Raw genomic sequence first — 21,368 nt, forward strand, 5'->3', positions numbered from 1 at the left:
CACTAAAACACATTCTAATTAAATACTCAAAGACAGCAGTCCTCCCAAAGCACAGAGACACAACTCCTCACACACAAGTGATCTTCAATGATATTATGACCAATTTTTCATTAGAAAAAAGAGTATTAGGCAGCAAGGGCAACAAATTCAAAGTGCTAAAAGAAAAGGACATATCTAACACCAGCCTTTCTTTTATAACATTCCCCCCACCCCAGAGATAGGGGCCGAACTCAGGGCCTTGTACTCACCAGGCAGGCACTCTTCCATTGAGCAAAATCCCCAACCTTACAACTACCCTTTCTAAAACAAAACAAAACAAAAAATATATTTCTTCTAAAAGTGAGAGATGCTAAATACTGAAGGCTCAGGCCTATAATCCTAACTACTCTGGAAGCTGAATTGTGAGGATTGTGGCTCAGAACCAGCCTGGACCTTGTCCCTTCAGGAGTAAATTGTGGGAGACAGGTGTCCTTAAGAAGGATGGAGGACTTTGTGCTGTGTCATTCCTGGAACAAGTCATAGGATAAGGTGGCCATCAAGAATGGAGGCTATTGGCTAGTGTCTCCACAGAAGCAATTTATATAATGCAGGAGTGCTCTCATAGGTCAGAGGACATTGACCACTGTCTTAGTGGTTTCAAAAATTCCATGAAAATAACCATAGCAACCTCAAGTCCTCCTGGAATCTCTAGCAACAGTCTTGGAGGCCTAAGAGCTACAGTGTCAATGGTGGCAGGCTGTAATTGGTCCACTTTTTCTCTGACCTCACTTGGTCTGAATCTGATTTGTCCATTTCCCCCATGATGTCACTATGCACAGTTGTGATTGCTCCATTGTGATAGGTCATGTAGGGTATATAGGAAGCCACTGTGCCCCAACATTTGTCAGTTAACAGTGCTGGGAGCTCTCGCTTGGTAAGCTGCTGGATTAACTCAAAGCTAGATTGATGATCTGTTTGGTTGCAGGTTTTGTTGGTTGGATTTTGGTATTTCTTTTTTACTTTTTGCCGGGTTTCCCATTATTTTATTGAGTTAATTTTTCGGAGACTTGCTACCTGCTTTCATAGCAGGAGGATCGCAGAATACAAAGAATCATCCCCGAGCTGCTTGACGAGGAGATCATCAAACAATACCAGACAAAAGAACTCCTTGACCAAGTTACCTGAGTGAAACTGTCCCATCACCACTTCACAGACACCGAGATGGCAGTTTAAAATACGTCATATGGGAGAGTCCTCCAGGCATTGAATAGAGAATAAGATGGACATTTTTAAGGCTGGATGGCCCAGACACATCATCAAGTTGTACCTGGTGATGGAGAAAAAAGAGTATGTATATCTCATCATGGAATTGGCCACTAGGGGCTACCTTCTGAAGTCTATCTGAAAATCCCACCACTTATATAAAGTTGAAGCCAGGAGATTCTTCAAACAAATTGTACTAATTACAGCAGAACACAATCGCACATTGAGATCTTAAGCCCAACAATATCCTTTTGGACAGCAAAGGCAATATCAAGGTTAGTTATTTTGGTCTAATCATCTGGTTCTCCCCGGGGCAGCTGCTGACAAATTTATGTGGTGTTGTGCTATTCCATACCCCTGAAATGTTCCTGCAAGAAAGAAATGATGGCTGGAACTGGCTTCACACCTGTAATCCTACCTACTCAGGAGGCTGAGATCTGAGGATCATGGTTCATTGCCAGCCCGGTCAGAAAAGTCTGTGATATTCATCTCCAATTATCCACTAGAAAACTGGGAGTGGCACAGTGGCTCAATTGGTAGAGTTCTAGCCTTGAGTTGAATTGCTCAAGGACACTGTTCAAGCCCCACAATTGGAAAAAGAAAATATGCCTACAAGGTGGAAATCTGGAGCTTAGGTGTCTTTTTATATTTTGTTATAACAGGAAGATTTCCCTTTGAGGGGAGGATGTTATCCAGGTAGAGTCACTAGTTCTGAGGGCCAAATATGTTGGTCCATATAAACTGTCTGTTTGAGGACAAAATGTAAACTGCCAACTGGTAATTGAGGACCTGAGGGAGAGACAAATATTGAACAAATAATGGAGCACCCATAGCTTAAACAAGTTGCATAATATTCCCTGTGTTCTGATGAGCCAAGACTCAACAAGCTGGAACCCACCATTCTTAAAGTAAAGTGTGACATGAGGTACTACCATATGAGATCCAGGGATCTATACAGGACAGAACATTCAATTATGCCATGGGCATGTACCTTTTAATTAAAGAAAACTTAGGCTGTCCAAGTAAAAAGAGTACCTTCAACAGTGCCACCGTGCCCAACTCTTGCAGATCTTTCCAACTTACCTCTCCCTATAGAAGGAGAGCCAGTTTACTTACCTGGCTTAACCATTACATCTTGTCATCTGAGTTTCAATTGCTTTATAATGTCAAGCAGTCACCTCTGAAGAGAGGCTTAGGTACCACTCTGCCTGCCATTCCCTTCTGTTTCTTGCAGAAGAACCCCAGTCCTAGCACAGTTCCAGGCCAGGATTCTGTGTTGTTTCCCTTGCCTGGTCTTTCTTTTTAAGCAGCAGTGAAAGATTCCTCTCTGGGGAGCCACAATTTGAGATCATAAACTGTCTACTAAGAAGCAGGGTTGGAGGAGGGCGGTTAGCAGAATATTCCCTTCCTTCTGGGTAGCCTCATAATTAGACTAAATATAATTTAAGGCGAAGATTTGGCAGGATGGGTGTGGCTAGCGAATAGCTACCACTCTTCTCAGAATATGCTGCAGTATTCAGGCCCAGGAGCAGAGCAATTCTCGAGAAAGTGGTGGAGAGTATTATAAGACATCAAAGATAATAGCAGTTGAGAGCACAGGGACCTGTTATTGGGATGTGAAAGATTGCAAGAAGTATACTCAAAAACGAATTATAGGAGGGATAATCCCTATACAGCCAAGGCTGCATAGAGAGATCATGTCTCAATCCAAAGGCTGGCTACTGAAGCCAGAGGAACTAATGTTTGCAAGCAATTACAAGTAGGAGATAGTGTTCTACCACTTGAACAACAATGCCACTTCCAGTTTTCTGGTGGTTAAATGGGGATGAGTTTCAGGGACTTTTCTATCTGGACTGGCTTTGACCTACGGTCTTCAGATCTCAGCCTCCCAAGAAGCTAACATTAACAACCTAGGATTACACTCAGGAACAATGCCCAGACCCTAATTTCAAGGCCAAAGACCATACAACAAATAATAAAAAAAGAAAGTAAAAGGGGACAGTGGGTGGAGAGATTCACCATTCATCAGATGCATGTCAGGTGTGAATGATCCAAAATGTAGGCTAGGAGCAGACAGGGAACCTACCCAAGACACAACTGATCATTTATTTGTGGAAGCCAAGTGAAAAGTCAATAAACCAATATATGAAACAACTATATAAAGATAAATTGTGCAGGTGAGAGTGCCAGAAAGAGTCCTTGTGAGTCAAGTGCTGGTGGCTAACACCTGTAATCTTAACTACTCAGGAAGCTAAGATCTGACGATCATGTTTCAAAGTCAGTCTCAACAAAAAATGTCTCTGAAATTCTTATCTCCCATGAACTAGCAATAAAGCATAATTGGGAACTGTGACTCAAATGGTAGAATACTATATTTAAGATTTTAAAAAGATAAGCAACAGTGACCAGGTCCTGATTTCAAACCCGTTCAAACCCCAGAATCCACATACATAGAGAAAAGGTTTCTGTGAAGAGGTAGCACTGAAGCCAAGACCTGTAGATTGAGAGGGAGCCAGCTTTGGGGGCATGTGACAGAGGCAATAGCTAGGGTGAAAGTCTCAGGGCTGGAATAAACCCCATATCAGGAGGAAGTGGTGTGTGGCTGGTTCTGAGTGAGAAAGAGAATGAGGTGAGGTACATCTGAAAAATGGGGGCCAGGTGGGCACTGGTGGTTCACACCTGTAATGTAAGCTACTCAGGAGGCTGAGGATTGAGGATTGTGGTTCAAAGGTAGCCTGACCAGGAAAGTCCATGAGAATCTTATCTCAATAACCAACTCTGAAAAAGCTGGAAGTGGTACTGTGGTTCAAGTGGTAGAGCACTAGCCTTGGGCTCAGGCTCTGAGTTCAAGCCCCAGTCCTCATACTTCAGCTTTCTGAATAGCTAGGATTACATGTGTGAGCCACCACAGACAGGCAACCCTTTATTATATATTATCTAACTTAATGGTTGTGACTTTCCCATTAGGAGGGCTCACTCTGAGCTCATCCTATTCTGGTTCACTTTCAGTCGATGGCCAGGTCAGTTTCCCCTCTGGAACTAACTTGTCTGTGGGAGGAGGATAAAGCCCCTGAAGCGCCTTCCCTTGTTGGGTGCATCCTATATTGTAAGAGTGATGAAAGAGGTCCAAGATTAAAGCTGGGCTCCTAAGGTGGAGTTCCTATTGTGGGCAACCTGGGCTGGTGTGCAGCTTTGAACAAGTGACTCTGGGAAGATATGAAAAATAACCACACTTAAATCCAATTTTTTTCAAAATCCTCTTGAGAGCTAGAAGAGGAGAGGGGAAGGGAAGATATATTCTGAATAGTTTCCTTCCTGTTGTGACATTGATTGATACATTTTGCTCAAGCAGGAATTACTTCTTATCCTGGGAAGGTCCTCAGTTTACCTTCCTGTGGTTGAGAGTTGTATGAGATAAAATCCTCAGCTGTCAGCTCTATTAGGGCTACTTGACCCAGAGAAGAGGGCGACCCTTTTTGCAAACTGCTCTGCTCAGAAGGAGGTCCAATTTTCTGATTTTCAATAATGGGGACTAGGTGCTGCTAGAGAAAAGGATGTTATAAAATAGAGTGAGTTTGGAGCTCACACCCTTCAGAGGGAGGCCCAAACTGAGACCTGCTCTGAGAGAAAATCAAGGAACTGAGAGGAAGTTAATATTTTAGGTCATATGGCCAGAGAAGGCCTTTCTGTGGCAGAACTTCTGATCTAGCTGCTGAAAAGATGAACGAATTAAACAAAGTTTATTTTCCTTTTGTGTGTGTGTACAAGTACTGGGGCTTGAACTCAGGGTCCCATACACTTGCTTAGCTTTTTCCTGCAAGGCAGATGCTCTACCACTTTAGCTAAACTTCTACTTTGAAGTTTTTTGCTAGTGTATTGGAGATAGGAGTCTGTCAGAATTGGCTTTCCAGACTGGGTTTGAACATGGATCCTTAGATCTCAGCCTCCTGATAAGCTAGGATCAAAGACAGGAACTATTAAGCATTCAGGTCCACACAAAGGTGTAGAAGAAGTTTCCAGAGAAGAGAAGAACAAATTTGCAAAGGCCTTGCCTGATTTGTCAACTTGTTGGATATTGTTTATTGATTTATTTTTGAACATGGGGCTTGAACACTGGGCCGGGGCACTTTCTTTCAGCTATTCAGCTCAAGTCTAGCACTCTACCACTAGAGCCACAGAACCACTTTGGATTTTCTGGTGGATAATTTGAGATAAGAGTTTCACAGTCTTTCCTGCTCAACCTGGCAATCCTCAGATCTCAGCTTCCTGAGTAGCTAGGATTACAGGCATGAGCCACCAGTACCTGGCTGGATATTTATTTATATAGGAATACAGCAATATCCTTGTAAATAGGATGAAAAATATTTAAGTTGGTCACTCCATATGAGCCTCACTGGCTTTAAGTTTTCTCTTTGATAGTTAATATGAAGGAAAGCCACAGGGGGATTCACCTCAGTTTATTATAAAAGGATGTCTCTGGCGTGTTTTTACAACAGTGTGCACAATGTAAAAGATAATAATGTTATTCATGACATTATACACAGTAGTAGAAAGGTAGAAAACCAAATGTCTCTTGATGGGTAAACAAAATGTGGTATAACCAGCCAAGGGAATATTATTCAATCTTAAAAAGGAATGACATTCTGACCATGCTACAACAAGAATGAATCTTTAAAATACTGTGAAATAAACCATATTAAAAATAAAAACTATATTTATGATTCTACATATATAAGGTACCAAAACATAGTCAAATTTGCTGGCTACCAGTGGCCCACACTTATAAAACTAGCTACTTATAGGGCTGAGAACTGAGGATGGAGGCTTGAAGCCAGACTAGAAAGAAATGTTGCTGAAACTCTTATCTCCAAAAAGTGAGATACAGTAGAGGTGAGACTCAACAATAGAACTGTGGAGCACATGGGCAGCAAAGATGGCGTTGGGAGGGGGTTGAGTGAGCAGAGCCCAATTTACTATAGAGCACATGGGCAGCCAAGATGGCGCTGGGAGAGAGTAGAGTGGGCAGAGCCCAATTGATCTTCCTATCAGTGCCTAACCAGCCCATGAAGGCTCAAGTGCATGATAGGGTGTGACCTTGACAGTGATTGGTTCCTCTTCCTCCCTTGCCATGCCACCCGCCCTTTTTGTATTTAATAAGGGATGCTCTCTGTTAATAAATGAGTTTTCTACCTGCTGGATTTGGCTCCCTGCTGCGTCTGATTGTCTCCTGGGCTGGGGAACAGGCGAGCGCCACACTTACCTTTCCTCAGACCCCATCCATCTTTCGTGGGACGGACGAAGACCCAACATAGAACATCAGCCTTGAACAAATAAGTTTAACATAGAGGGGCTGGGAAAGTGGCTCAGTGGTAGAGAGCTTGCCTTGCATGCCTGAGGCCCTGGGTTCGATTGCTCAGCACCACATAAGCAAAAAGAAAAAAGCCATTGAAGGGTAAACAAAGGAGGAGGCTGCAATGCTTGGTAAGAAATGTATGCATTATCCTGCCCATGTAATTGTAACCCCTCTGTAAGTATGTTCTCAAATAAAATAAAATATTAAAAAAAAAAAAAAGAAAAAAGCCGGAAGTGGCGCTATGGCTCAAGTGGTAGAGTGCTAGCCTTGAACTGAAGAGCTGAGGGACAGCTCCCAGGCCCAGAGTTCAGGCCCCACGACCGGACCTCCGCCCCAAAAAAATGTTTAACATCGAATGGAGAATAGAGAATGAATGATGTGGCCAGTGCAGGTAAGAAAGAGCAGGCTTTCTGTGTGCAAAGGACTTCTTGGTCAACAGCACTGTGACAGAACACACAAAGACAGTACTAGGCTGAGAAGTAAGGACAAGGAAGACAGGAGAGTTGATTACCCGTTTTTTTGTTGTTGTTGTTGTATTTGTTTTTCCCAGTACTGGCACCTGGACTCAGGGCCTGGGTGCTGTTCCTGAGCCTCTTTATGCTTTGGGCTAGTGCTCTATCACTTGAGTCACAGAACTTCTTCTTTTTCTGAGTAGTTTATTGGAGATAAAAGTGTCATGTCATGGGCCTTCTTGTAAGGCTGGCTTCAAATGGAGATTAGTCTTCAGATTTTAGCCACTTGTGTTGTATTCCAATTTAAATTGTAGTATTCCAATTTCCCAGGAAGATATGACAGCACTCAGGCAATTTGGCTGGAAGTTCTTTATTTAGCCATATTCCATCTGTCCTCAGCTCACAGAGCTAGAGAACAGCCCTGTTTGTTGTTCAGGGGGGATTTTTATAGGAAGTGCTTTCACATAGGTGATGTTTACCAAAGCAAGCAAGCAAGGTTACAGAAGCAAATCATAGCCTTGAGTCAAACATGCCTTGGGACATTGGACCTTTGCCCTGATGTTGAAGAAGGGGAATCCTTTTCCCAGAGAGAATGCATGTCAGCATGCACCCTCACACCACACAGAAGCTCAAATGGGGACACACGAGTCAATGCTTCTGACAGTGCGCTGAAATTTTCTGAACAGGAATGATGTTTATTACAACTTCCTGAGTAATAAAGAACTCAGTACAGCTGGTGATAAGCATCATAATTGTTAGTGGCATTCAGCAAAATTTGTGATAAACTGCAAAGCTGCCAGTCTGGGAAGCTTGAGGGAGAGAGAGAAGTTTACTTTTAGCAAAAATGTTTCTGAATTTACATTTTTGTTCCCATGGATATCCTTCTTTACCAAGGGAAAGGGGCTCAGGAGAGAAAATTAGCTACCGCAGGAAGGATTGAGGCTAGAATAAACTTTCTTCCAGTGAATAGCAAATCAGATATCACACTGAGTAGCTAGGATTACAAGTTTGAGCCAAAACTGCCTATTTTGATTAATTCTTGTGTGTCATCCCCAGGAATGTGGATTCAAGCCAAGGTGACCCAAGCCTTCAAAGTTTTGTTACAGATATTGACTCAAGCTATGATGTCAGAAATACTGACCTTACTGTTCAGCCTGGAACCAAAAGAAACGGGAGGTGAGAGTTATCTATGTTTGTGGCTTGTAAATCACCAGGATTAGTGGCAGGCTGGAAAGAAGAGAATCAAGAGGGCACATGTGGAACATGGCAGACAGGAAGGCATCAGGGAAGAAGCAGTTTCGGGATGAGCAGTGGATCAGGAGGACCAGATTCTCTGTGGTGCAGAAAGTCTTTCTTCAGAGCCCTCACCACATTAGCCTGTCTTGGGTCACTCCATGTTTGTTTGGTGTTTCAGCCCTCAGTCATTTGAACTCTTAGGGCTTGGGGCTTCCTGTACATCCTCCTGGAGCCTGGCACAGGGTCTAGCCCACATTGGTGCTGGCTGATGGTTGCCTAATGGGGCTGGATAGAGACAAACACTAAACTGGAGGTTTCTGGAAGGGATCGGCGTGCACTTAGTGTCCAGAGGACATGCATGGGACTGTACCTTCATGAGGAAGAGGCCAGAGGACAGTCTCATGTTGCCTCCCTAACACTTTGGTAGAAATGGCAGACAGATGTCACAGGCAGCAGGCAATGCTCTCTGGTTTATATATGTGCATGCACACCCAACATCTGTGGCCCATTAGTGGAACAGTACACACTGATCACAGCATGGACCCCATTTCATGGCTGCGGACACTGAAATCCTGGGGTCTTGGTGTCCTCAGGCCTTGGCCAACAGCAGTGGGGAGTCTGAGACCTTGGAGGCAGGGCAATGGCAGGGCTCCAGCAGTATCTGCAAAGCCTGAGAAGCTCGACTCCTCAAGGATAGCTCACAGACGCAGAGGAGGCTGTGAAGAGGGATAGATCCCTGGGGTACACTTGAACCACCAAAACGCACCCTGCTCACTAGCACCAAGCACGTACGGCTTATAGCCCAACAATCCAATTCTTGCTCTTTCTCACCTCACTTGGCAAGGGGGGGAGCCATGGAGGAGCAAGATGCACCATTTCAGTTGAGGAGGGATATATCTGATATCAGACCCACATATCACACCTAGATAGACTGGAACTCTCCAGAAGGCCAAGGTAACAGATATATTCGTTGTCTAACAAGTGTGGAAGTGGGAATCTTGACTGTGAGGACTCCATAGTCCCCAACTTGTGGGTTGGTGGCTGCGACTCCCCCCTGAGGTGGTGACTAAGTGGTAGCATCTGGGTTGCTAGCCTGTAAACAGAAGAAGTGAAGGTGGGCTGTGGAGTGGCCTGGTGCCTGGGCCACACTCTTTTGCTGAGTTGTTACTGTTGCCACCATGTGGATGTGCCTAGGCTTGGAGCAAGGTTACAGGGCCGGTGGGGCTGACTGGCTGTGCAGAAGCAGAAGGTGTCACTTCTGCAGGCAGTGACTCTATTACTGGCAGCCCTATGCTTCCTGCTCAACGTGGGGCTGGGGCTCTGCACCATAATCGGCAGCCTGATGGCACCCCGAGGGGTTAGGAGGCAGATAACTGAGTGCCTCAGTATGGTGCTGAGAGAATGCTGCTCCCCAGTCTCCCACCCCTGTCTGGGTTTACTTCAAACCTGCAGCTTCTCCTTTCTCCTCCTCTGTGACCTCAGTGGCAGCACCAGAACAGTCTGTGCTTCTTCCTACTTTTCTCCCAGGTGGGGTAAATTGAGGCTGCGAGGATAGGGATTTGTCCACTCAGTAGAGTCAGAAATAGAACCCAGGGCCCTTGGTGCCCCAGTATGGAAGTCTTATTTCTACTTACCATACTTTACAATCAGTTCTTTCTATTGCCCTCTCCTGTCCCCTGACCTCCTCCAGCATTCTCTTTCTGGAGTGTACCCTGTCTGCACATGTCTGTATCCTGTAGGACTGATGCCCTCATCATCTTTGTTCCCCTCCCTAACTTCCACCTGCATATCCTGTGTCTCTACTCAGGTCAGTCCTTTTCCCATTTAACCACTTGCACAGGGACGCTAGGCCTCCCCACTAATTCTCCCTATTCACTCTTCCCCATCCTATCTGTATTTTAGGTATTGTTGATTGGGGAGTGAGTGCAAAGACCCTCTTGGAGCTGTAGGCCCCTTGGAGGGAGTGAAATGTGAATTTCTGGTTCTTGAGGAATTTGCCACCTTTGACTCTCCAGTAGTCCAGATGTGTTCCTGTGGAGGGATTTCCCAGAATGTCCCCAAGAGCAGTTCCCTGAGGGTGGAATGCCACATGCCTTCCTTCTCTGCCAGGAACTGATGGGACATGGTATTTTTTGGTATTCCAAACTGTGATCATATTTGATTCTGCCTCTTTGAAACTTATGTACCTGCACATCTGTACGTGCATTTGGACTAAAATAGCAATTTTTCTTCCTGTGTGTGTGTGTGTGTGTGTGTGTGTGTGTGTGTGTGTGTGTGTGTGTGTGTGTTTTCAGATCTTCAGTCTTAAACTCAGGGCCTGGGTTCTGTCTCTTAGTTTTTATCACTCATGACCAGTGCTCTACCACCTGATCCACATCTCTACTTCTGGCATTTTGGTGATTCATTGGAGATAAGAGTCTTACAGACTTTCCTACAAGGGATCCTTTATTTGTTTGTTTGTTTTTGGTCGGTCATGGGACTTGAACTCTGAGCTTGGGCGCTGTCCCTGAGGTCTTCAGTTCAAAGACAGCACTTTACTGCTTGAGCCACAGTGCCATTTCTGGTTTTCTAGTGATTTATTCGAGATAAGAGTCTCATGGAGGGCTTGGAAAGTGGCTCAGTGGTAGAGGGCTTGCCTTGCATGCAAGAGGCCCTGGATTCTATTCCTCAGTACCACATAAGCAAAAAGAAAAAAGCCAGAAGTGGCAATGTGGCTCAAGTGGTAGAGAGATAGCCTTGAGCTGAAGAGATAAGGAACAGTGCTCAGACCCAGAGTTCAGGCCCCAGGACCAGACCCAACAACAACAATAACAAAAGAGTCACATGGACTTTCCTGCCTGGTCTGGCTTTGAACTGTGGTCCTTAGATCTCCCACTTGAGTAGTTAGGATTACAGGCGTGAGCCACTGGTGATTTGGCTCCTTCCATTTTTTGTTTTTCAAGTTTTTCATTGTTAATTAATCGTAAGAGACTCAGATTTGCCTGCCCAGGCTGGCTTTTAAACGCAATCCTCGCATTGCAAACCTCATGATTGGATTATAACTGTGAGCCACCAGTACCACTCTGGGATTTGTCATTTTTGACAAATGCCAAATGTGTCTATTGAGATGGTCTGAGCATTGAACATTGCACTGCACCCAAGGCAAATTTCAGGAGAATGACAAAGATGTAGAGACCGTTTGGTGCCTCACACACACCATTACATAATGTAAGTTAATGACTTTCTTCCCAGAAATGCATAACTCTTATCTTTATACAATGTAAGGTGCTTAAGTGCTTCTTCATATTTATCTAAAATAGTATATACATTGAAAGGAACTCCACCATATGTAAACAAAATATTTTTTGTTAGTGATGGGGATTGAACTCTGGCACTGTCCTTCAGCTCTTTAAGCTCAAGGTGAATGCTCCACCACTTGTGCCACAGCACCATTTCTATCTTTGTCTGTTCATGTGGTGTTGAGGAATCAAACCCAGGGCTTCATGCATGAGAAGCAAATACTCTATCACTGAGCCATCTTCCTAGGTCACTAAACAAAAGACATTTATGTGTCAGCTGGGCACTGTTGGCTGACACTTGTAATACTAGCTACTCAGGAGGCTAAGAGGTGGGGATTGCGGTTCAAAGCCAGCCTGAGCAGGTAAATGGAGCTGTGACTCAAGTGGTAAAGCACTAGTGTAGGGAGCCGAGGCGAGACTCGGCCCACTCCCTTGCAGCTTTGAGGTAACCACCCCAGACGGTGCTTGGCGGGACGCCTGGGCTGTGCGCGTGCACGAGCCAGGTAGAGTCCCCAGCCAATCCCATGACACCTGGTGACGGTGAAAGGCAGGCGACCAACAATAGAAAGACCCGCATTCCGATTCTCCTATATAAGCGGCTGTGTTTCGGGTGCACGCTCTCTTGCGCCCAAGCTCTCCTACAACTAAAAGGCTCTCCAATAAAGCGTGATCTGAGAAGACCCCTGGTGTGGTGGTCGTTTTACCTCGCTGGTCGAGTAGACGGTCGCTACAACTGGTGCCGAAACCCGGGAACGAACCTGGGACGGGACCCGCGCGAGAGGCCGAATTGGAGCCAGAACTCAACACGCGGAGAGGAGACGTCGGTAAAAATCCCCCGGTATGCTGTTCACTGTAGATTTAGATATTTATTGGTTGCTTGCATTGCTTCTTCCCTTGTGGCTTGTCTTTTTGATGGTGCGCACTTGCCTCGAGGAGGGAGGGTTTGATTTAATCCAGGAAGGACGCAAAGTACTAACGCAGCATCAGGATAGTCTATCAGAGTCAGCATACAGTAAGGGGGAGGAAAATAGGCCTAAAAGAAAAAGGGAAAAAAGACAAAAGGATCCTAAAGAATTAAAGCAAGAGGGGCTGCAGCCCTCACAAAAGGAGAAGGGTTTCAGAGAGGAGCGGGTCTCAAGGAGACCCCCGTGCCCTTCTTTAAAAGCAAACCGGTTCTCAGCCCTACATGTGGAAGGGCAGGACCAAGAATATAGTAATCTTGTGAGTGACTCAGAGGAAGAAATGTTAGAGGAGGAGGGAGAGCAGCTCGATCCAGCTGATAGTGAAGAGTTAGAAGAGGCTGCGGCGGAGCACGAGGCAGACAGATATGGAGGGTGGCGCCCCCTAGGGGTGGGAGTACCGCAGCAGCCAGGGAGAGGAAACGGAGCTGCCCCTCACCCGTCGGCCCCCCCGCCGTGCCCGCCGGCAGGGAAGAGTCACTTTATAAAAGAAAAAACCTGGTCGCGATTAGCAGCCGCTTTCCCAGGCTTTGAGAATCCCATTACTGCTGAAAGAAATTTTGAGCCGGTTTCCTACTCCCAGTTAAAAGATTTAGTTGAGGCAGTCAGGACTTATGGAGTGACGGCCAATTATACCACTGCCTTGCTTCGAAGGCTAACTATTAATGCTATGACACCTATGGATTGGTTTGAAGTGGCCCGTACTTGCCTTAATCACGGGCAGTTCCTTGATTTTCGGTCAATTGTACAAGACAAGGCTCAAGCCCAATACAGACAAAATGTCCGTGACGGGCACCCAGACTGGACCGTAGACATGCTTCTCGGGCAGGGAATCTACTCGGTAGACCAGACAGGATATCCCTTTGAAGTATACCGCCAGGTAAACGAGGTTTTTTACAGGTCCTGGCGAGCCCTCCCAAACAAGGGAGAGGTGGCTGGCAATCTAACAAAAATCATGCAGGCCCCTAATGAGCCATTTTCTGATTTTGTTGCCCGTATGCTAGAGACAGCCGAGCGGGTATTAGGAAATCTGGAAACAGCCATGCCATTTGTACAACAAATCATTTTTGAACAAAGCACCAAGGAATGTCAGAGGGCAATTACCCCAGTAAGAACCCAAAGCCTACAAGCTTGGTTAAAAGCCTGCAGAGAAGTAGGTGGCCCCCTGACCAATGCGGGGCTGGCAGCTGCTGTCTTGTCGGCTGCCGGGGCCGCAAAAGATAGTAAAGGAAAAGGGTGTTTCCAGTGTGGTCAGTTGGGACATTTTAGACAGCAATGCCCACAAAATGGTGGTCCTGTACAAAATATACCCAGGCCGCCAAGGACTCCAGGAGTGTGTCCTCGTTGTAAAAAGGGAAAGCATTGGGTCAACGAATGCAGGTCAGTTAGAGACATCAATGGACATTTTATCCCCCAAATTACTAACACTAATTCGGAACAGGAGCCAAAAAACGGAGAGAAGGGCCCTCGTCCCAAGGGCCCGAAAGTTTATGGGGCATTTCAGACTCTGGCTCCCAGACAGCACCCGCAACAACTCCCCAGCCAAGAAGAGCAACCTCAGGCTCCGCAGGGTTGGACCACTGTGCCACCTCCGGACGGGTATTAACACAGCAGATGGGAGTCCAGATTGTGGAGACAGACATGACAGGACCCCTAGATGAAGGCACTGTAGGAATAGTTTTAGGACGCTCCTCCTCCACAATGAGAGGATTAATAATTTTCCCAGGAGTGATTGACCCTGACTATACGGCGACTATCAAGGTCCTCTGTCATGTCCCCCATGGAGTGGTGTCCATTTCTCCCGGGGATAGAATTGCACAGCTTCTGCTTCTCTTCATGGCAATTTCCCTGCTAAGGAGATAGAGAGAGGAGATAAAGGGCTAGGCTCCACTGGAGTCGACCTTACATGCCTGTCCATAACTTTAGACCAAAGACCCATGCTAACTCTCCAAGTGGAAGGGAGAAGATTTGAGGGATTGGTGGATACAAGGGCAGATCGAAGCATCATCCAAAGAGGGGAGTGGCCAAAGCAATGGCCAACTCAGAAATCCTCCCAGACCTTACAAGGGCTGGGCTATGCCGATGCCCCACAGTTAAGTGCAAAAGAATTGACTTGGAGAACAGACGAAGGCCAGGTTGGAAAAATGCAGCCATTTGTGGTAGACGTCCCTGTCAATCTTTGGGGAAGAGATGTGCAGCAACAGCTAAAGCTAACTTTAACTAATGATTATTCTGAGGCCAGTCAGAATATGATGAAACAGCAAGGATTTGTGCCAGCCTTGGGGCTTGGTTGGCGTCTCCAAGGACGCAAGGAGCTGATAGAGCCACTTCCTAAACAGGACAGGAAGGGTTTGGGTTTTTCTTAGGGGCCTCTGAAAACAAAGCTTCCACTGAAGGTGCGGTACCCATACCTTGGTTAACGCAAAAGGCGGTGTGGGTTCCTCAGTGGCCCCTCTCTGGAGAAAAATTGGAAGCGGCTCAAACTCTTGTCCAGGAACAGCTGCAGCTGGGGCATGTTGAGCCTTCAGTGTCATCTTGGAATACCCCAATTTTTGTGATCAAAAAGGCCTCCGGAAAATGGAGATTATTACATGACCTTAGAGCAGTAAATGCCCAGATGCAAATTATGGGACCCATCCAAAGGGGACTTCCACTGCTCTCTGCTTTACCTAGAGAGTGGCCTATTTTGGCTTTAGACATTAAGGATTGCTTTTTTTCCATACCTCTTTATGAAAAGGATAGGGAGCGCTTTGCCTTTACTTTGCCCTCGGTTAATCATGAAACCCCAGATGCTCGCTATCAGTGGAAAGTTCTCCCCCAAGGGATGGCTAATAGCCCAACAATTTGTCAATTGTTCGTGGGGGCTGCATTAACCCCTGTTAGGGAAAAATTTCCAAAAGTACAGATTGTCCATTATATGGATGATATCTTGTTGGCTGCTCCCTCGGTAGAGACTCTTCATAAGGTGTTTGGGCAGGTAACGGAGACCTTAGCTAATAAAGGATTAATTATTGCCCCTGAGAAGGTTCAGCAGACTAGTGTTGTTCAATTTCTGGGAACCATTGTTTCTCCTACTGAGATTAAACCACAAAAACTTTCCATTCGAACTGGTCATCTTAAAACACTTAATGATTTTCAGCAATTGGCAGGAGATATTAATTGGATAAGGGGGTTTCTTAATCTCCCTCGGTCAGAGTTGTTACCTTTATTTGCTATTTTGGAGGGCGACCCTGAAGTCACCTCCTCTAGATCCCTGACACCTTTAGCACTAAATTCCCTACAAATGGTTGAGGCAGCTTTGTCTAGGGCTCAACTTTCACGGGTTGATTTGAAATTACCTATTGATTTATGTATATTAAAAACAAAAAATTATCCCACGGGGGTTCTTTGGCAAAATGGCCCCTTATTGTGGCTCCACGGCAATTCTGTGGGAGCAAAAACTGTTCAATATTTTCCTGAATTAGTGGCTAAGCAGGCAATTTTGGGTATAAAGTATTGTTTAATGCACTTTGCAAAAATTCCAGATAAATTAATTATTCCATACACCCGTGAGCAAGTTGAAATTTTAGCAGCCACAATGGATATGTGGGCAATTCTTGTTTGCTCATTTCCAAATGTAATTGATAATCATTATCCTAAGCATCCTCTGCTTGCCATAGTTAACAAAAATTTAGTGTATTTTCCTGTTGTCACTTCAAAGGAGCCCTTGGCTGATGCTCTAACCATCTTTACGGATGGATCAAAATCTGGACAAGGTGCCTTTTTTGTTCAAGGACACAAACAGCCGGTAGTCTTTATTTTTCGGCCGAATGTCCCACAGGCTGTTGAATGTTTAATTGTGCTTGAAGTTTTTAAAAGATTTGATCAACCTTTTAACTTATTTTCTGATTCATTATATGTTGTAAATGCCGTTGCTTCTCTTGAAGTTGCTGCTTCAGTTAAGCAGGCCAGTACAATTTCTAATGTTTTGTTACAGATTCAATCCCTTATCTTAAACAGAAAACATACTTTTTAAGTTGGACATATTCGTGCCCACTCTATGTTGCCGGGCCCGATGGCAAAGTGTAATGATTTGGTGGACCAGGCAACTCGGGCTATGGCTCTGGTTGCTGCTGATCCTGTAGAATTGGCAAAAGACTTTCATAGATTGTATCATGTACCTGCTAATACCCTTAGGAAAAGATATAATTTGTCCAGGCATGTGGCAAGAGATATTGTTAAAGCCTGTAAATCTTGTGTTACCTTTCTTCATCCTCCCCATGTGGGGGTAAACCCCAGGGGGTTGAGACCAAACGCCCTATGGCAAATGGATGTTACTCATCTGACGGAATTTGGTAAGTTGAAATATTTACATGTGTCTGTGGACACCTTTTCTGGTGTCATTCATGCCACACCTCTGGCAGGAGAAAAGGTGTCTCACGTCAGAATACACTGCTTAGAAGCTTGGGCAGCTTGGGGAAAGCCCCTTAGACTCAAGACGGATAATGGCCCTGCTTATACTTCCCATGGTTTTCGCGCCTTTTGTGCACAAATGCAGGTTGCCCACACCACCGGATTGCCCTACAATCCTCAAGGACAAGGTATAGTGGAAAGAGCTAATAGAAGCATAAAAGAAATGCTTCAAAAACAAAAAGGGGGAGTTGCTGAGTCCCCGTCCCCCAGGGAAAGACTTTCTCTTGCGCTCTTTACCCTTAATTTTTTAATTCTAAATGACAACGATCAGTCTGCCGCAGATTGGCATATGACAAGAGACTCCATGGATACTAAAGACATGGTTATGTGGAAGGATGTTATTAATAATAAATGGTATGGACCGGATCCGGTAATAACGAGATCCAGGGGAGCTGTTTGTGTTTTTCCACAGAGTCAAGAAGTACCTCACTGGGTGCCAATGAGACTGACCAGGCCGGTGGAGACTGCAACAGAACCCCCTCTTGAAGATGCAGCTGATCTTCCTGCTGTTAGCAACAGTGCTAATAGCAATCCCTGTGATAGCTAAACCAATGATGCTGTGGGCTGTTACAATTTACTGACTGGATTGCCTCTGCGGTGTCCTTTTTCAAAGAGCGGGTGGGAGTCAGAATGTTTTTAGCCTGCTGCTTGGGAGGATGCGTGGTCTGCCTATGGTTGGTCTGTCGCCTTCGAGCCCAAACCAGAAGGGACAAGGTTGTTATCTTGCAAGCATTAGCCGCTTTGGAGTGTGGATCCTCACCCCAGATTTGGCTGTCGGCCCTGAGAGGCAGTTAAGCCTTACCATTCTGCATAGCCTTAGCACCCCGAGGGATCAGGGGATCCCATTGCACCGGGACAGGTATGCAATTTGCAATTTGGGACAGGGTGCAAGGCAAGTGCACTGCACTTGAGGAGATGGTTCTCATCTCCTCAAGAAGAGCATGCTGGGTTGCAAGTGGGTTGATGCCCAAGATCCCACCTCTGCAAAAAAGGCATCGGACGGGCCTGGTCATCACTGGGGAAGGCGCCCCTCAGGCGAAGACCAGTGCAAGGTCCTCTCATTAATGTCTTAGACAGAGGCCCAACCTCTACTCTTACCTGTTGCCATAAAACAAAGAAGGGGGAACTGTAGGGAGCCGAGGCGAGACTCCGCCCACTCCCTTGCAGCTTTGAGGTAACCACCCCAGACGGTGCTTGGCGGGACGCCTGGGCTGTGCGCGTGCACGAGCCAGGTAGAGTCCCCAGCCAATCCCATGACACCTGGTGACGGTGAAAGGCAGGCGACCAACAATAGAAAGACCCGCGTTCCGATTCTCCTATATAAGCGGCTGTGTTTCGGGTGCACGCTCTCTTGCGCCCAAGCTCTCCTACAACTAAAAGGCTCTCCAATAAAGCGTGATCTGAGAAGACTCCTGGTGTGGTGGTCGTTTTTCCTCGCTGGTCGAGTAGACGGTCGCTACACACTAGCCTTGAGTAAAAATAGCAAAGGGACAGGGCCCAGCCCCTGAATTCAAGTCCTACTCTGCACTACCAGTTTAAAACTTTTTTTAATGATAAAGCAAGTCATCATCCATGGGTCTAAAACACTTGTGAGCAGTTGCTGACATACATGTCTGCCAACCTACAATATCGGCACATGCAACATGATAGACTTATACATTTCTGTTCATTTCAAGGCTAGGTACAATCACATGATTACAATATATGTAGAAGCTGCAATCAGTTTGAAGTCTACGTTCATTTTCTTTGTCAGTGCTCTTGTAAGTGTGTCTGAGCAGTGTCCCTCACAGGAAGAAAAGAAGCTCCTAATGACTCACCTTAATCTCATGTTGTGAGTAGAAATAAGACCGGGCTGTATGTCAATGCAACATTGCTTGGCTGTTTTTGACTCATCCTGGTTCCTTGAAGGCAGAGCCCCATCTTTTGATTCCATGTTAGGGATCTCAGGGGAGGTCACCATCAAATAGGAACTGAAGAATATCACCAGCTCCCCTTCATTAAAACCTCATTATAGTTGAAGCCAGTGGTTCACATGTGTAATCCTAACTACTCAGGAGGCTAGCAATATATGGTTGTGGTTCAATGCCAGCACTGGGTAGAAAAGTCCATGACACTTTTATCTCCAATTAAACATCAAAAAAACTTGAAGTGGACCAGTGTCCCAAGTGGTAGAGTGCTAGCCTTGAGCAAAAAAGCTCAGGGACAGCCCTAGGAATGGCACACACACACACACACACACACACACACACACACACACACACACACACAAACAAACAAATACACACACATACACACACACTCAAACACACATACGCCCCTTTTTGTTAGCTCATCTAATGCTCCCAACAACCATATAAGTCAGGTATGCTTATTTCCATATTACAGAGGAGGAAAATTCCTGGTGTGTCAGTGGACTCAGACCTCAAATCCATGCCCCTGTCCCAGTACTTTTTTTGGGAATAAACCTGTGGACCAAGAGACAAACAGGTTACAGGCATTCTGTGGTGTGTGTGTGTGTGTGTGTGTGTGTGTGTGTGTGTGTGTGTGTGTGTGTGTGTGTGTGTGTGTGTGTGTGCACCAATCCTAGGGTTTGAACTTCGAGTCTGGGTTCTGTCCCTTAGCTTTTATTCTCAAGGTTGGCACACTGTACCACTTGAGCCAAAGCTCCACTTCTTGGTCTTTAGTTCTTCATTGGAGATGACTCTCACAGACTTTTCTGCCCAGGCTGACTTTGAATCATGCATGGTTCTCAGATCTCAGCCTCCTCAGTAACTAGGAGTCTAGATGTAACTATTGGCATCAGGCATAGATTCTTCACCCTTCTGGGTAAATCTGTCTTACCTGGTTTCCTCAGTGTGAATTGGTTTTAATAATGTTTGACCCTAGGCCAGTTGAGACTTGTATGTCCTTATTACAGAGTCTGGCTGGTGCTTCATTACAGCACTAACTACTCTGCCTGTGATGAAAGTTTTTGAAAAGAAAAAGTAAGCCAGGTGATGGTGACTCACACCTTTAATTCTAGCTGGTGAATAGGCTGAGATCTGAGGATTGCTATTCAAAGCCAGCCTGGGAAGGAAAGACTGTAAGAATCTGGAAGTGGGGCTGTGGCCCAAGTGGTAGAATTTTAGCGTTGAATGAAGAGCTCAGAAACAGTGCCCAAGCCCTCTTTTCAGACCATAGGACAAACACAAAATGAAAGAAAGAGAAAGAAAGAAAGGGAGTAGGGGCAGGAGGAGAAGGAAAGAGGGAGAGAAGAATTATGGCATTAGTGGCTCAGATATGTAAAAGCAAACCAGTAGTGGAACTGTGTCGCAAAGTGGTAGAGAGTTAGCTTTGAGCGAAAAAGCTCAGACACAGGCCCTGTGATCAAGTCCAAAGAAGACAAAAAAGAGAGGGAGGGGATAGAAGGAGAAAGGGAAGGAAGGAATGATCTAGTTCAAGAGTTGAGTGAAATAGAAACTTCTGGGTATCCGGGAACCTACAGACAACCAGGAGGCATAGTTTTTTAACCACACATCCTTGGCTGGTGCTGACAGTCAGATTCCCCCTACAGAGTCCATGCTGTGCTTGAGTTCAGGCCTATTGAATCCTCCCTGGGCCTTGGGACTGAAGATCTAGCCTTAGCTTCATTTATAAAGACTAGGAACCTGAGGACACCAAGGACCTCTCATGGCAAGAAGAGTAAGACATGGGTATCCATTCCTTGAAATCAGATCCTTTCAGTGACATGCCTACTCTGATCCTTCTATCCTATCATCTAAAAAATACCTACATCACCAGCACTCCAGGAAAAGAAAGGGAGCCCCCTCAATGGCTATAGGGTGGGTCTCTCTATCCCATTTGACAGTCCTGGTCCAGCACAGATTCTGCCAGCCCTCTCCTTCTCTCTCCCTCCCTCTCTCTATTGTTTTGGGGAGTCTTCAATGACCAGAGTATAGAATGGGCTGCTATCTCCCCATTGGCACCAACAGTATTTAGCCATTTTCCTCAAAATCACAGCCAGAGCACGAATGATTAAAGTCAAATTCAAATCTGCCAGCAAGTCATAACATATAGGGCTAGGACATTTATCAAGGCTGGGGGCCTCTAGTGACCTCAAAGAAAGCCAGTGAGATGGGGCAGGGAAGAGGCTGCAGTGGGACTTCTCTTCTCTGCCCTGCACCTTATAAGGCTTCTCAAATCAAGGTCAGGCCAAATAATAATGACAAATAATAAATATTGATTACTAACAACTCCTGTATTGAGACATGAAGGTTTCATTTATTTTATTTTTACCCCATCAAATGTCCATACCCACCCCATGGAGTATTTATTATTATTGATGTTCTTTCTTAAACTTCATTCACATATCAGAAAATGGTATTCAGAGAGATTAAGCCACTGACTAGAGCCACAC

The 21,368-nt window shown here is 45.5% G+C and overlaps 1 long non-coding RNA gene across 1 annotated transcript; it reads left to right on the forward strand.

Annotated features, from left to right (window-relative positions):
- Window positions 1-899: 899 nt before the first annotated feature.
- Window positions 900-18,090, forward strand: LOC138815780 (uncharacterized). Its single transcript, XR_011368467.1, has 3 exons — window positions 900-1,517; window positions 8,104-8,223; window positions 17,385-18,090. It is a non-coding gene; the product is annotated as an uncharacterized lncRNA (long non-coding RNA).
- Window positions 18,091-21,368: the final 3,278 nt, after the last annotated feature.

This window comes from Dipodomys merriami, unplaced genomic scaffold (assembly GCF_024711535.1).
Source record: "Dipodomys merriami isolate MVZ:Mamm:240054 unplaced genomic scaffold, mDipMer1.0.p SCAF_67, whole genome shotgun sequence".
NCBI classification, from domain to species: Eukaryota; Metazoa; Chordata; class Mammalia; order Rodentia; family Heteromyidae; genus Dipodomys; species Dipodomys merriami.